Below are 14,677 nucleotides of genomic sequence, written 5' to 3' on the forward strand. Positions count from 1 at the left end.
TGCAAGAATCTGCATATATTTAAATTGTTAGTCAAGAATCTCAGTTCAATAAAGTATCTGCTTTCAGATGAGTCTTCTGTCAGTGGTGATTGGAATGGCTTTTGCTTTGTAAAACTTTTTTTAAAAAATCGCAAATCTATTCTAAAACGTAATTTGTGCCCTCGGAATCACTATATAGCTCAGAGAAACTTGCTAGCTTCTTTCAAGATCTTATGGTCTTCGTCTTTTAGAAGTTCTTAAATGTCTCTGGAAGTTTCTTGCCTATCTAATTTTAAATCCTTCTAGCAGTCCCCTGCTTTCTTAATATTCTCAGAGGTACACAGGTCCTGTGTTTTCTAAGCTTCCTTCTTCAGCCTTCCCTTGAATTTGTAAGAGCTTTTATATCCTTGCAGTAAAATCCCTCCCCGCCCCCATATTTTGCTAAAAGCACAGTGTTGAGGATATTTATATAAAATTATTGCCTGTCACAAAGTATAAACAAAGGCTAATTCTCTAGGTATGGAATAATCGTCTTATGATCCCTCACATTTGTATGAGCTTTAATATGTACACATGTTTGACTTCTAACCACATTTGTTATATAGATGGTGTATGTTACTCTATTTTTGTAACTGTCATAGCATCTCCGCTCTTCTAGGAATAGGATAGAATGTAAATAAATGCTTGTTGATTGATCCCTTATGGAGAGTGAAATTGCTTTTAGTTTCCAAGTAGTGCAATTTCAAATTCTTCCCTGTCTTCCCTTAAAAATAGGAAAACTCTGAGGTTTTAGGAATTGAACTTCCCTATGCTTTGGAGTTTAGATTGGGAATAAGAAGCAGAGAGTGTTTTCTTTAACTGATTTCATTTGGTTGTTTGCAGCTTTAAGACATTTGTGCAATTCTATCATGAGCGAGTTAACATTTTTGGTCTTTTTATATTTTAGTCTGTCATTTTAGTATGCTGCTAAAATTGCTAAATATTTAGGTCCAAACAAAAATCCCACTTTAGAGTCGGGTGATTATGCAATCGCAGGTAAGATGACACACAAACATATTAATATTTTTAGCTTTCACAGATGCTCTTAGAAAAATATGATGATTTCAGCCTCATGGATTCATAGCAACTATTAGTTGGTGGTTTGAATGCTTTCAGAAAAAATGGAAGTGGGTCATACTGTGCACCTTTGGTCTGTAGAATCATATAGAACACTTGCTGGGTGAGATGACTATGTAAGGAAATTCCATTTTTTCTATAACAGTTCTTCTTTCCTTTATCTTAGTTTTATGGTAAGTGTTTATGATACAAATTACGAACACCAGCTAACATTTAAACAGCATCTTATATTTGAGAAAGAGATTTTATGTGCATCATTCTATTGATCCTTAACATTCTATTGATCGTTAGCCTGTGAGCTAAGAGGAATCTGAGTGATTATTTGGATTCCTAATTTAGAGGTGAGGAGCTTTACATGAAGCTCTGTCCTACTTTCTTGTTCACTAGTATGTCCCCAGTGTTTGGCACAAGATGGGTACAGAGGTGACATGGAATAAAAATTTGCTAAGTGGCAAAATAAATGCAGCTCAAGGAGAGATTAAGTGACTTGGCCAAGGACATACAGTTACTAAGTGATGGAAGCAGAGCTCAGGTTTAGGATTTTTTTTATTTTAGGAAGATTATCCCTGAGCTAGCAACAACTGCCAATCCTCTTCTTTTTTGCTGAGGAAGACTGGCCCTGAGCTAACGCCTGTGCCCATCTTCCTCTACTTTATATGTGGGATGCCTACCACAGCATGGCTTGCCAAGCAGTGCCATGTCTGCATCCGGGATCCAAACTGGCAACCCTGGGCCACCAAAGCGGAACATGTGCACTTAACCACTGTGCCACTGGGCCAGCCCCCATTTTTTTTCTTTTTGTTTTTCTTTTTGAGGGAGATTAGCCCTGAGCTAACATCTGCTACCAATCCTCCTCTTTTTGCTGAGGAAGACTGGCCCTGAGCTAATATCCATGCTCATCTTCCTCTACTTTATATGTGGGACGCCTGCCACAGCATGGCTTGACAAGTGATGTGTAGGTCCCCAACTGGGATCCAAACCGGTGAACCCCCCGGCCACCAAACCAGAACGTGCGAACTTAACCACTGTGCCATGAGGCTGGCCCCTAGATTTAGGATTTTTGATTCCAAATCCCAAACTCAGCTTTGTAATGCTGATGCCCCAATGAGGGCACCTGAAGTAGTTTTCAGTGATAAGAGCTAAAATAAAGAAATAAATGTAATAGCTTAAAATATAGATCTCTTAAATTGAATGAGGGATTATTTTACAGCTAAAATTAAGCTCTGTGGTTCTGATGTGTTCAAATGGAGTTTTTTAAAGTATATGAAATTGGAAAGGAAATCTTGAGGGCCATGCCACTTTGGAGTTGACACTGAATTGTCACATTTCAGGGTTTTAGACATGTAAGAACCTTTACATGTTAGAGACAGGAAAGTGAAGTTTACTAACTGCATGCTCCATGAGGGCAGGGTCCATGTCTGTCTTGTTCCTGCCCTCCCAGTGCCTGGCACACTGCCTGATGCATACTCGGTGTTCAATTAATATTTGTTGACTGGAAGAGGTCCAGAAAACTAACGTAGTTTCTCCAAGTCGCACCTTAGTGAAGGTCTTCCTAAAGGATTAGTCGTACCATTTTTGATCGCTATACCATCTCCATGTCATCAGCATAACCAAGTTGTTGAATTTTTGGCTGATGGGACCGTAGTGATAATCTAATCCAGTCCTTTTAAATCACTCTTGCTTGGCCATCTGACTTCGTGCCAGAGCAAGGATGCTTAACTGACACTCTTGGTTCCTCCCTACCGCCTACTTTATCATGTCAACTCTTGAAAGTAGTTATGAGGAATCAAGATGGTCTCCTTCTCTGGAGACTGAGTGGCCCCAGGTGGTTAGTGTATGTAGAGCTGAGACAGCACCTGAGGCTTGTAACTCAGTCCTGAGCTCCTTTCCTCTCAGTCTCTCAGGGATCTTCACAAGACTTTCCCACCTGAACACAGTGTCTCTGCATTTCTGATTTGTTCTTCTCAGGTTTAGCAGGACTTAGTCTCCATCTTTAGTTCAAGATTTACCACCCTCACTGGTAAATTTAAAATATTTAGCTTTCTCACATCCCAGGTCTGAGTTTTCCACTTCACTGGAGGGGTCAAATGTTGTTAGCCTAGTGTCTCGCGCATGAACATCCTTCCCTGCAAAGCACCTCTGCCACTCCATACGAGGAGGAGGGAGGAAGTAAAAGGCATTCTGTTTGATTGCTCATGTGAAACTTCTGTCTTCTTCAAGTCAATTGAAATTAGAAAGAACAAAATTGTGAATAAATTTCTCACAGAAATTGTGAGAGTCTCTTATGTGCCGGGCACCGTGTTAGCCCTTGAGAAAAATAGGCAAACCACTTGAACCCTGCCCTTGAGGACCTCAGAGCCAGAGAGTCCAGCTAGCTAGTGCCAGAGATGGAAAGTGGACAATTACAGTGCAGTGTGAATTTCTGCAAGAGAAGGGTATACAAGGTGCAATGGGTGCACCGTATGGAAGTCACTGACTGCCAGGGGGAGGTGGATAATGAAGACTTCCCTGAGCAAGTGACAGCTGAGCTGTGTTTTGAAGGAGTTCACTCAGGGTACAGTGGGGGTGGGGAGGTGTGTTTTAGGCAGACAAGATAGCAAGTAGAAAGACTCAAAGATGTGAAATGTCATGGCATGTTCAGGAAAGTCCAAATAGTCCTGTAGTCCATTGGTTTCCAAATGTTTCTGCTTGCCCATTTGCATCTGTAAATATATTTTGACCATAGATTTCCCCCGAGATGAGCATATTCATTTCACAGTTACACACATGTACTACTGTCCTCATGCATTATGTGTATCACAAACACACACAAAAAATAGAAATTAAAAAAACCCTGTCAAAGGTGAGATAAAATAAATCTAGACATTCTGGTATTTTCTAACTGCACCCCAAAGGATGGTCTTAGGCCCCTCCTTTGTAAGCCACTGTCTAGACCCCAAGCCCCATCAGGGAGGCCAGGTGTGTCAGATTCACTACTATAGCCCCTGTCTAGCACAGTTTCTAGCATTATTTGGCACCCAGTAAATATTTGTTGGGTTGAGTTGATTTTTAGTATCGCCAGAGAGTTAACCTAAAGCAATGAGCTGGGGAACAAATGTTTCTCAGCTTTACTGAAGGAAGACCTTTGTAGATTTTCCCAGGGCTCTAAGCAGGACACCAGAGCTTTGAGTTCAAGCTTTGACTCTCTCTGTTATCTTAGAGCAGAAAAGTCCCTCACATAATTTCTCTGTGTCTCCTGAGGGCATTCGCTCTGTTCAAGAGGGGCCATCGTATTCCTGTGCATCACATGGTGCTGTGGTGAGTGACCGATAAAAGTGATATTGTGAAGCACTTGGCACCAATGCAAGGCCTAGCAAAATGGTAAATAACCCTTGTATAAGCAGGCAGAGAGAATGAGGGCCGTTGTTCCTCTTACTATGGCTCTAACTAGTAATGATAACAACATCAAAAGCATATTTTTCTGTTTGACTTTTGAATCCACGGGTCTACGATGTTGTAGCAACAGAGCTGTCTTTTTCACTTGGCAACAAACAAAACACAAGGTCTATCACAGTGCCTTGCAATTAACGGATGGATTTGAACAAGATTTAAGGCAGTGTATATGAACTTTTTTTTTAAAGTGCCATTAACATTTTATTATAGATTAGTTAAGATTACATACTTTAGGTATATAGACAGCACAGTTTCTCCTGCAGTTTTTGGAGAAACTGGATATGTCCTTTTTCCTCTTTTCCTCCCAGAATAATTTTTTTGTACATATGCCTGCTGATAATACTTTATCTGAGTTAATCAGCTACAAATATTTATCGTGAGCCTCTGGGGCCAGCTTTTGTTTGTATTGAATAAGACATTAAGAAGTAAATAGCGTGATTCCTGCCCTCAGAAAGATGACATTTGAGGTAGAGAAATAGAGTAAGAATCCAGGAACAAATGGAGGGCTATTGAACAAAATATTGCAAAGAACCTTGGAGAATTAAAAAAACAGTTTTAGAAAGGAGAAATCCCTGTGACCTAGAAAAGAAGGAGATGGTTTCATGGTGAAGTGGGACCTGAGGAGAGATGAGTAGGCTTTATAGAAGTTGAAGGGAATAAGCAGAGAATTCCTGGCCCTGGGAATATCGAGGGCAAAGAGACAGAAACGGGACAGACATAGGATGTGTGACTGCTGGATTGGAGCAGGAGCCTGGAGTTGGGAATGGGGGTCAGTGTGGTTGATGAGAGGGAGAGGCAGAGGGAGGGAAGCTCACAGAGAGCTTTTATTGCTGCACAGAGGACTCAGGACCTGTGGCGTGTCAAAATTAAAAGGGAGCCTCTGTATGTCATTACGTGGGAGAGGTGAGCTGGGCAGCAGGTATGCGTTGGAAGAGTGGAGTTCCAGACACTAAATGACGAGACTCTGGACTGGAAAAGTAGCTGGGGAATGAAGGCAAATCAAGAGAAATTTCCAAGATGTCAACAACAGAACTTGATGACAGGTTAAACATAGAGGATGAAAGAAACTTGAGGACGAGAAGCATTTACTGAGTTTCTATCAGCACTATGCAGAGTGCTGGGGATACGGAATATTAAGTCCTAATTTCTGTCCCTAAGGACTTCTTAGTCCAAGGTGGCTAAGAATATTGCCTGGGTGGCTGGAATATTTGCAGAGTCATTCCTAGAAATCAGATGTTTGGGAAGAGGAGCTAGTTTAGTAGGGAATGATGACGACGAGAGAGAATGTTTGTGTTTGTGGATGGAGATAGGGTCAGGAAGGAGGGAGTAGAGAAAGACGGAAGCACTGAAATGATTACTGATTTGAACCTACCACATTGTGTGTATGCTGAGTTTGGGGAGTGGTGCTAGGCCCTGGCGATACAACAGTGAATGCCATGGATGGACACCCTTGTCCTCATGTTGCTTCCTGGACTGGGGTCAAGAGAAGGATCAGAGGCATTGATGTTTACTATGGAATCAACTGCATGATACTAATAAGAGGTTTGGAAGAACCATGGGGAATAAAATAATATTAAAGAACATGAAGAAGGAAACATGCATATCCTCAAGTGCAAATAATGCTTTATTATCTGGATTTGAATTTTTCGCTACTGATTTCTTAATCTAAGACTTTACCTTTCTTTAATTTTAATGGTTACCTCCTGACCTTCAACTTATGTATTCAAGATATACAGAATATACATTTAATTTAAGTAAAAGTTCAACAGATCTGCAATATAGAACTCAAATGTAGTGATGCATTACAAAAACAGATGGGATTTATTCTCAGGTCATGAAAGTCACACCCTAAGCTCATGAAATAGAACTAATTCCACACCAATGCAATGTCTGGACTTGAGTCGTTGGCACATGATGCGTTGCGGAAAGTTTCACTGGTTGAGTTTGGTTTGGGGTAAAAGCTTCTCTATCCTTCATGTTAAATGTTCAGAGAAGATTTAGGGAACTAGATGATGTGATCATTGCAGCAAATCAAAGAAAATAAATAAATTTTTTTAAAAAGAAAAGAAAAAAACTGGAGGAAGAAAGATTATACTTTTTTTATGGAAAAGAGTTTTAGAAATAACCATAATAACCCAGGAAGGATTGTAAAGTATTGTGATTCTCTGAACATAGACATGGTATTTAATTTTATTCATTCAGTAGCACCAACTAGTTGTATTGAGTACATTCAGACCGTTGTTTTTCAATTATCAAACTAACACAAACTCCTATTCTTTGGTTTACTGTATGTCCCTTTATTAAAATGCATGTTTCATCATTGTTTTAATCTGAACACCTCTTCTTCTGGGCTGGTTCCTCTTTCTGTCTGCAACTCCTCCCTTAAAACAAAGAAATTGAGAACTTCAACTGCAATTGAATCAAATAGCCATGAAATCAAATCAAATATTTGTCCCTCTATTGTGTAATCAGTGGGAAAGTTGTAAGTTTGATAAATGGGGACTGGTTTGCAGGGCATTTTAAGTTTTCTCAAGGAACAAACCAAGTAGTTGATTTATCAGATAACCCAGGGCAGATATAATTGCGATATAAATCAGAGTCACAAAGGAGCAGAATCTAAGCTTAAACAGATGCCATGGCCTCACTTAAAAACCAAGAAGGACAGCCCACCAATTCACAGAACACAACTATTATTTACTTCTTGGTACCTAGAGTGGGAGTTTGTCGTGTTGGCTTTGCTTCCTAGCATCTTGCACACAATAAAGCAAATGCTGGGATGGAAAGATGTTGGAGGCAGGTGCCCTAGCATGGTGACGTTAAATGGAGAGAAGTCTTTCAAAGGTCCCAGAGAATCTTAATAATTTCCAAAGAGTCCACTGTCAGCTTCCCTACCTTGCCTCTGGTAGCCTAATTGAGTGTGACATTTTAGCTGTTGCCACGTGCCACTACAGTTCAAATGACAGCTGTCAGCAGAATGTGCCTGAGAGCTGACGAGATCTTTAGTTATCTCGTTATCTTTAGAAGATGCTGTCTTTGGTTTAATAAGTGCTGCATTTCATAAGTAGCCACAGGTGTTTGGAACCATTCTAGGCATCTGGGGCTCTAAATAGAGTTTGGTAAGTTACCAGATTCTCTATATCATCACCAGCAGCATTTAAATACCTGCCCATCCACCCTAGCAAAATAGGGAGTTCTAGAGAAAATGGAGTCTTTGAGGTGTGTGTAAGATAATGGAGGACCCCTGAAAAACATAAATATGCAAATAACACTACAGATACAACTATTGATGAAACGATTACTGCCATGCAGAAATATTCTTATTAATGAGGTTGGATATACTCTTTCAAGTGTGGAGTCTTGATACGTGAGAAATCTTAAGTTCTAGATGGGCTGTGTGGCTTTGCTACTTGCAAACTCTCAGTGAGCAATTCCAATCACTAGAGTAAGCCTCTTTCTTGTCATGTGTAGACAGGAGTTAATCATCTCTCCCCTAACTATCTTTCATGGTTGTTTGCAAAATCAAATAAGATGAAGTGTATGGTGGTAATTGATAAGCCATAATGTGCCAGGCACATGAACTGTGGCTTTATTATGATAAGAACCTCTCTGGGTCTCACATAGAAAACTGCATACTCTAGAGGTACCACCTAGAGTCTTTCTCTCACACTCGACATGATTCTTTCTTGGCTGTTGATGCTGGCTTTTTGCTTCTGCTTTAGCCTCTCTTCTTTCTGATCCTCAAATCATTTATTTGAGTGACCTGGGACCCAGATAAGTGTGGGTCTAGATACGTGAGGTTAGGTGTATGAAAGCCTTGTTAAATACAAACATACATCAAGGTGTCCAGTGACTTCCATGGTACACACGTAGTCTGGAAACTTAGCTCTCAGTGTATTGAGTATGTGCAAGGGTCAGAGTAGCTATGTAAGAAAAGGAACTGTGAACCTGAAATAAGCCAGTTATCTAGTAGCTTCTTAGCTGTGTCTTTTCCTGAGGGTGGTATCAGATATGTGAAATAACATTTTATTATGTATCCCTGACAAACCTTTTTGTTTTCTACAGTCATAAGTGAAATATAGACTTTTAGGTTTTTTGAGTTTCTCCCAGGGTTTCATTTTACTTGCATTCCGTTAGTCATAAACACACAAACATCACAAAATCAGTGTCTACACTACACTGGGTACAAAAGGTGGCCTAAATATTTGGATGTAAGTGTATTGAGTACCCGTAAGGGACAGTTGACCCTCCAAAAGTGCTTATTTTGGAGTGATTTTGGATGTTTCTCAACAGCTGTTCTTTGTGACCTTTTCTGTCTCTCGGTGTTTGTGTGAGTGTGTGAGAGAGAGAGAGTGTGTGTGTGTGTGTGTGTGTGTATCACTGCACCTGAGGCTCTCAGTATTCCCTTTTTGTGTGTATGCCTTGTCACCTCTTCCCCACAGCAGAGCTGCCTCTGGCTCCTTGCCTCACAGAGCTTCAGTGAACACAGCTCCTTCAGATTCAGCTCCTTGTCCTTGGGACTGACCAGATACGGTGGCCTAATTTCCCTCTTGTCTCGTGGTCTGGCTCTTTTGCTGAAAAGTCAGTGGACTCCTGGAGGGCCCCATCCACCTGTCTGAGCCATACTGCCCAGACCCACTTGGATCTTGATAGCAGACAGAGCTTGAGCTAATGCCAGACTCCTGCTGTATACACAATCTGTGAGGAATGGGGTGGGCTCTTTCTGAAGGAAGCATTATTTAACATTTCTTATCCATGGGAACCAAACACACACAGGTGGTCCAAATATTCTTTCATATTAATAGAAAGGCAATGGCAGAAACACTTTGAAGTGCTGCCAAGTACGTGCAACCTGGATGGGTAGGCGGCCACCAAAGGCCCAAGACCAGAGACTTGAGTTTTGCATTCTCTATTGTGCTAAAGTTTCTTTCTGTCCAGCTGAAAACAAAAGTGGAAACCCAGAGCCTTATACTGAGTATCATTTACCCTGTGCCCTGTCCTAGACACTTTGGGAAATATGAAAGAAGAAGAAGATAGTTCTTTACTTATATAGGAAAAGAGAGCATATCCTTGAAAAGGAATAGCATAAATTTAGGGACAGAGGCAGAAATGAAGGTGATGCATTTGGCTAAAAGAGAGGAAACAGAAGAAGAGGAAAATAAGGTCGGATAGCTTCAGTTTTAACATATTTTGGAGACTTTGTGTGTGCGTGCACATCTGTGCTATACACATAGAATAAAACATTTTCATTTTGAAGAAATACACCTGTTTCAGTTACATGGTCCTTGAGCTCGAGAAACTAACCCACCACGAACAATTGTTTAAGCTGTGCTTGGTATGCAGTTGGGGCTCAATAAATGTATATTGTTGAGAAATCTTTTACAAGCCCCTTAGCTGAAAGCAGCCTCCTCTACAGCCGCAGATGTCTCTGATAGCACTTTTGACGCCTCCTGAAATACTTTTAAACCCAGAGGAACCTTGTCTTTTCTCATGTTGTAGACCTGTACACCCAAAGCCTGTGGCACTTTGGCAGCTTCAGCATCTGTCCTGTGAGCTGAAAATAGGTGATCGTAACTCTAGACAGTGTTTGCACAGCTCGCTTAGCGCAGGATTTGCTTTGATATATTCATCCTTGTTTGGACGCCCGAAGGAAATGAAATTTGCTGTTCTGTGCTCCCTGGCCTTGTGGTTTGCGGTAGATCTTTTCGGTACAAAATGTGCCCCAAACAGCCTGTGCTATTTTGATCTTGTGAGTGAGGATTTACCCTGGAGGCCCTTCAGGGTGTCCATAAAAACAGAGAAGTTGGAGTTGAAAGAGATTTTAGAGAGAAATCTAGTCAGTTTCCTCATTTTCCAGATTAGGAAGCTGAGGTCTGATTCAGTAAAAGCACTGTCCTGGGCCATGTTACCTATACAGAATCTTTGCACACGCTACAGTTTAGGTGGCCCGACTCCTCCCAGGGACAACACAGTACCTGGCTTTTGTTGGTCCAGCCACGCTGGGATGATTGTGAAGTCCAGCTTCTGCTTCGGGTCTCCTTCTCCACCAGCGGACCAACTCTTTCCTCTTCCCTCGAAATCAGACGCCTTTCTGCTTTAAACTTCCTCCCAATCAAAATGGGAACAGATTCAGTACCATCATTTATACTTGCTGCTTAACTGATTACATTTAATATGAGTGAGCTTGTCACCTGTTCCTCAGCCAAAGACCTGTCTTAAAAAAAAAAAAAAAAAAGACTTGTGCCTTCTTATTGGATGGAAGGCTGTGCTCCTCATCAAGGAGGAATGAGGGCCGGCCCCGTGGCTGAGTGGTTAAGTTCGCGCACTCCGCTTTGGCGGCCCAGGGTTTTGCTGGTTCGGATCCTGGGCGCGGACATGGCACTGCTCATCAAGCCATGTTGAGGTGGCATCCCACATGCCACAGCTAGAAGGACCCGCAACTAAAAATATACAACTATGTACCGGGGGGCTTTGGGGAGAAAAATGAAAAATGAAATATTAAAAAAAAAAAAAGGAGGAATGAGCATCACTGTGCAGGTAGGGAGATACAGCTAAAGGAGGGGCCTTAAAAAAATCACATTATAAGGCTGGCCTGGGAGTTAGTTCCCTTGTCAGTCTTTTAGGGTTTTGGAAAAGTGTGAGTCATAGACTTACGGGTTCCTGATTCTCTGGGGAGGGTGCTTCAGTGCCTGGAAACACTCCTGGGGAGTACGTACGTCCCACCCGGACCACACCCCACCCCACGCAGATCTGCTTCATCAGCACCCACCTAACAGGTCACTCTCCTCCCTGGCTCCTCTCATTACCCTTTTCTTCTTTTTATTCCAAACACAATGTTGGTTCTATTTCACTCCAACCCAGTGGTTCAGAAAGTGTGCTCCCTAAGGAGCAGCATCGATATCACCTGGGAATTTGTTCGAAATGCAAACTCTTGGGCCACCTCCAGACCTACTGAATTAGAGATTTAGGAAGTGGGGCCCAGCCATCTGTGGTATAAACAAGCCCTCTGGAGGTCTTAATGCAGGCTGTCTTTGAACATCATCACTGCTCTCGCCTTCTCTAACTTGAATCTCTGCCTCACCTGGCATGTATGTTTTATATTCCACTGGGGCTATCTTGAACAATATTTTAGTTCTTATTTTATGATCTTTTGTACTTAATCTTTCTCCACATTATTTTTTTTGTCTAGAATTGCCCCTGAGACTGTTTCTTCTCAGGGAAGAAGTGCTGAGGTTCCAACACCAAACGTTTGGTTGGAAGGCAGTGTCTTTCTCAAGCGTGATTACAGGCTGGGTGTCACCAGAGATGATTAGCAAGGCTGTCGCAGGCAGAGTCCAGGCGGCAGCTGTCTCATCCATGGGCCAGTCCTCAATAAAGTGCTGGATTGGCAGCAGCCTCCGTTTCCAGGCTGTCCCACAGTGGAGTTCAACAGAGAGCCTGGTCAGAGTCAAGAGGCTATGGTTGAAGGTCCGGCATGGAGAACGCAGGCAGGTCACCCACCATCGCCAAGTCTCAGTTTTCCCATCTGTAAAAAAGTGATGGCAGGGAGGGCTTGAACTAGACACCCCGAAGTTTCTTTCCAGTGAGAGCAATTCAGTGATTTTAGTTACCATTTGGTTGACACCGTAGAACCGGTGAGATTGGTTCTAGCAAACATCCCGGGGATCAAGGCCTTGGTACGCCTCCAGGGAGTGACTGAGCCCTCTCTCACCTTTGGTTCTCTCTGCTTTTACCTGCCATTCCGCCTGCGGGGCTCTTTCTAATCCCCTAACAAAGAAGAACAGCCAGGTCTCTCCAGTAGTTGCTAGCCCACCCCAATTGTTCCTTGATTCACTCCCAGAGACATTAAGCAAATTTAGTGGAAAATCTTGCATCTGTACTGGAAAACAATGGTCAGCAACTGAGGACGGCATTTGTTCTAAAAAGTAACTGAAATGCATATTTAGTGGGTTCCTGATGGTGCTTCTGGCAAAATCTGACAATGAGATCTATTACATAGTAATAATAACTGCAGTAAGAGTTGACATTTATTGAAAGCTTGTTATGTGCTAAGTGCTTTACACAGAGTTTCATTTAATCCTCACATATGAGATGTATCTTACTATTCCCATTTTATAGATGAGAAGGTTGAGGCACTGAGAAGTCGAATGCTTTGTCCAAAGTTACACAGCAAATGATGGGTAGAACTTGGATTTGAACCCCAGTCGGTCTGGCTCCACAGCTCTGCTATGAGTGAATGACAGATAGTGAATGAGGAGGGAGGAAGATAATTTGCTGACTAATGCTACTGAGTCCTTATTCCTACCTGAAAGCTATACTCTTATCCCCCAATGGCTGTCACCTGAATAGCATCATTTATTGGCCCTGTGCCAGATCTTGGGGACCAGGGATAAAGGAAAGGACTTCATAGATGCCCCACTTTGAGAACCACTGTTCTGAGTGAAGAGCAGACCCCTTTGTTTGGGGAAGAAGGAGTCAGGATACAGCATCCTTTCATTACAGACAGGCACGCTGGAGCAGGCAGGCCAGGATCGGAAGCAGCCACCAAGCAGTAAGAGTACTTCCCAGTCCTTTACCAAGACAGCAAGGACCCTTTGACACAGTAACCAGTACTGGTCCTGTGAGTCACTCTGTGTCCTCGGTGAGTTCCATGAACCATTCTGGGCTTGTTTCTTCACCTGTAAAATGGCAGTTAGAGGTCTGGTACCCCTAGGTGTGGTGCTTAAACAAATAATGACCTGTTTGAGAAGAACATCCTAGAGCTTCTTGGAAAGGCGCTTTGCAAGCAGGAAGAGCACCTTTCTCCTGACTCATCAGAGAGCTGGAGATGTTGATGTGATTACTCTTTGTTCCTTTGGAACAGGAAACCTCTTAGGAAAAAGGCCACGTGGAGGAAGAATTCAGTGACGATCTCAGGTGTAATGAGATAAGGAAGGCTGACTTAGGGACCTTCCCGTCTTGACCCTGTATTTACCTCTATCTCAAGGATGAGATGAGCGATTTAAAAGTGCTTCATGAGCTTCTACACACCTGTCGTTAAGAAGTGTTTGTTATATGTCCCGCATGAACTGACGCTGACTCTCTGGGATGATGTAACTCATCACATCCTTTTCCTGTCCCCCAGGAGTGTCGCCTTAATTATATCACATCGGCTTAATGCAAACATGAAGACAATGTGATGACTTCTTTTGTAGGCACTTCTGTGAGCCCCATCTGTATTTATATTGGTAGCAGTATCTGTGTGATGTATAAATTGCATAAATTTTCACCTTACCATGCCACTTTAGCATAACTAGAATGTTTTCTCCTTCTTAGCCTATATGAGTGTAAAATAGGCAGAAGATAGGTGCTTCTGCCATTTAAAGTTTGATGGCACAGAAAGCTCTCCAATCACAGAGATCAGAAGATCTGTGTTCAAGTCCTAATGCTACTCCTTATTAAAAAGGTGATTTGAGCACACCACTTTAATTCTTCTGAGTTCACTTCCTTATCTGTCAGATGAGTGTGACAGTGCCTTCCTGATTCACAGGGAGAATTCACAGGATTCTCAGCTCTGATATTGTATGATTCTGTTCTCTTTTTTTGGCTGGGAAAGATTCACCCTGAGCTAATGTCTATTGCCAATCTTCCTCTCTCTTTTTCTTTTCCTCCCCAAATCCCCAGTACATAGTTGTGTATTCTAGTTGTTAGTCCTTCTAGTTCTGTGTGAGCCACTGCCAAAACATAGCTACTGACAGACTAGTGGTTATGGTTCCACTCCCGGGAACCAAACCCAGGCCACTTAAGCAGAATGTGCTGAACTTTAACCACTAGGCCATCAAGGCTGGCTCTATGATTCTGTTCTGATGTGAGGTGTTACTGTTATTATTTCTGCTAACACTCCTTCATCATGATTTCAAATAGAGTGCAGGAAATATGGGATTTGGAATCAAACATGCTTCCTTCCTGGGTATGTTTACCATCTCAATTCATTGCAGTGACAGCATACATGCGACTTTGCTTTGTACTGACTTGACATGAGGCCTGGAAGAGTTTTTGTTTTTGTTTTTGTTTTTAATAAGGAAAGGCTTATTGGATTCTTTTTTTTTATTTCTTGGTGGGGAAGATTGGCCCTAAGCTAACATCTGTTGCCAATCTTCCTCCTTTCTTCTTT

The 14,677-nt window shown here is 42.1% G+C and overlaps 1 protein-coding gene and 1 long non-coding RNA gene across 3 annotated transcripts in view; one reads left to right on the plus strand and one right to left on the minus strand.

Moving 5' to 3' along the window:
• The window catches only part of DEPTOR (DEP domain containing MTOR interacting protein), a 144,435-nt gene that overhangs the window by 20,623 nt on the left and 109,135 nt on the right, over window positions 1-14,677 (plus strand). The window lies entirely within an intron of this gene.
• Window positions 6,801-10,850, minus strand: LOC139085268 (uncharacterized). The gene is made up of 2 exons (XR_011543501.1): window positions 10,500-10,850; window positions 6,801-6,908 (listed from the first exon to the last, which is right to left on the minus strand). It is a non-coding gene; the product is annotated as an uncharacterized lncRNA (long non-coding RNA).

This window comes from Equus przewalskii, chromosome 8 (assembly GCF_037783145.1).
Source record: "Equus przewalskii isolate Varuska chromosome 8, EquPr2, whole genome shotgun sequence".
Lineage (NCBI taxonomy): Eukaryota > Metazoa > Chordata > Mammalia > Perissodactyla > Equidae > Equus > Equus przewalskii.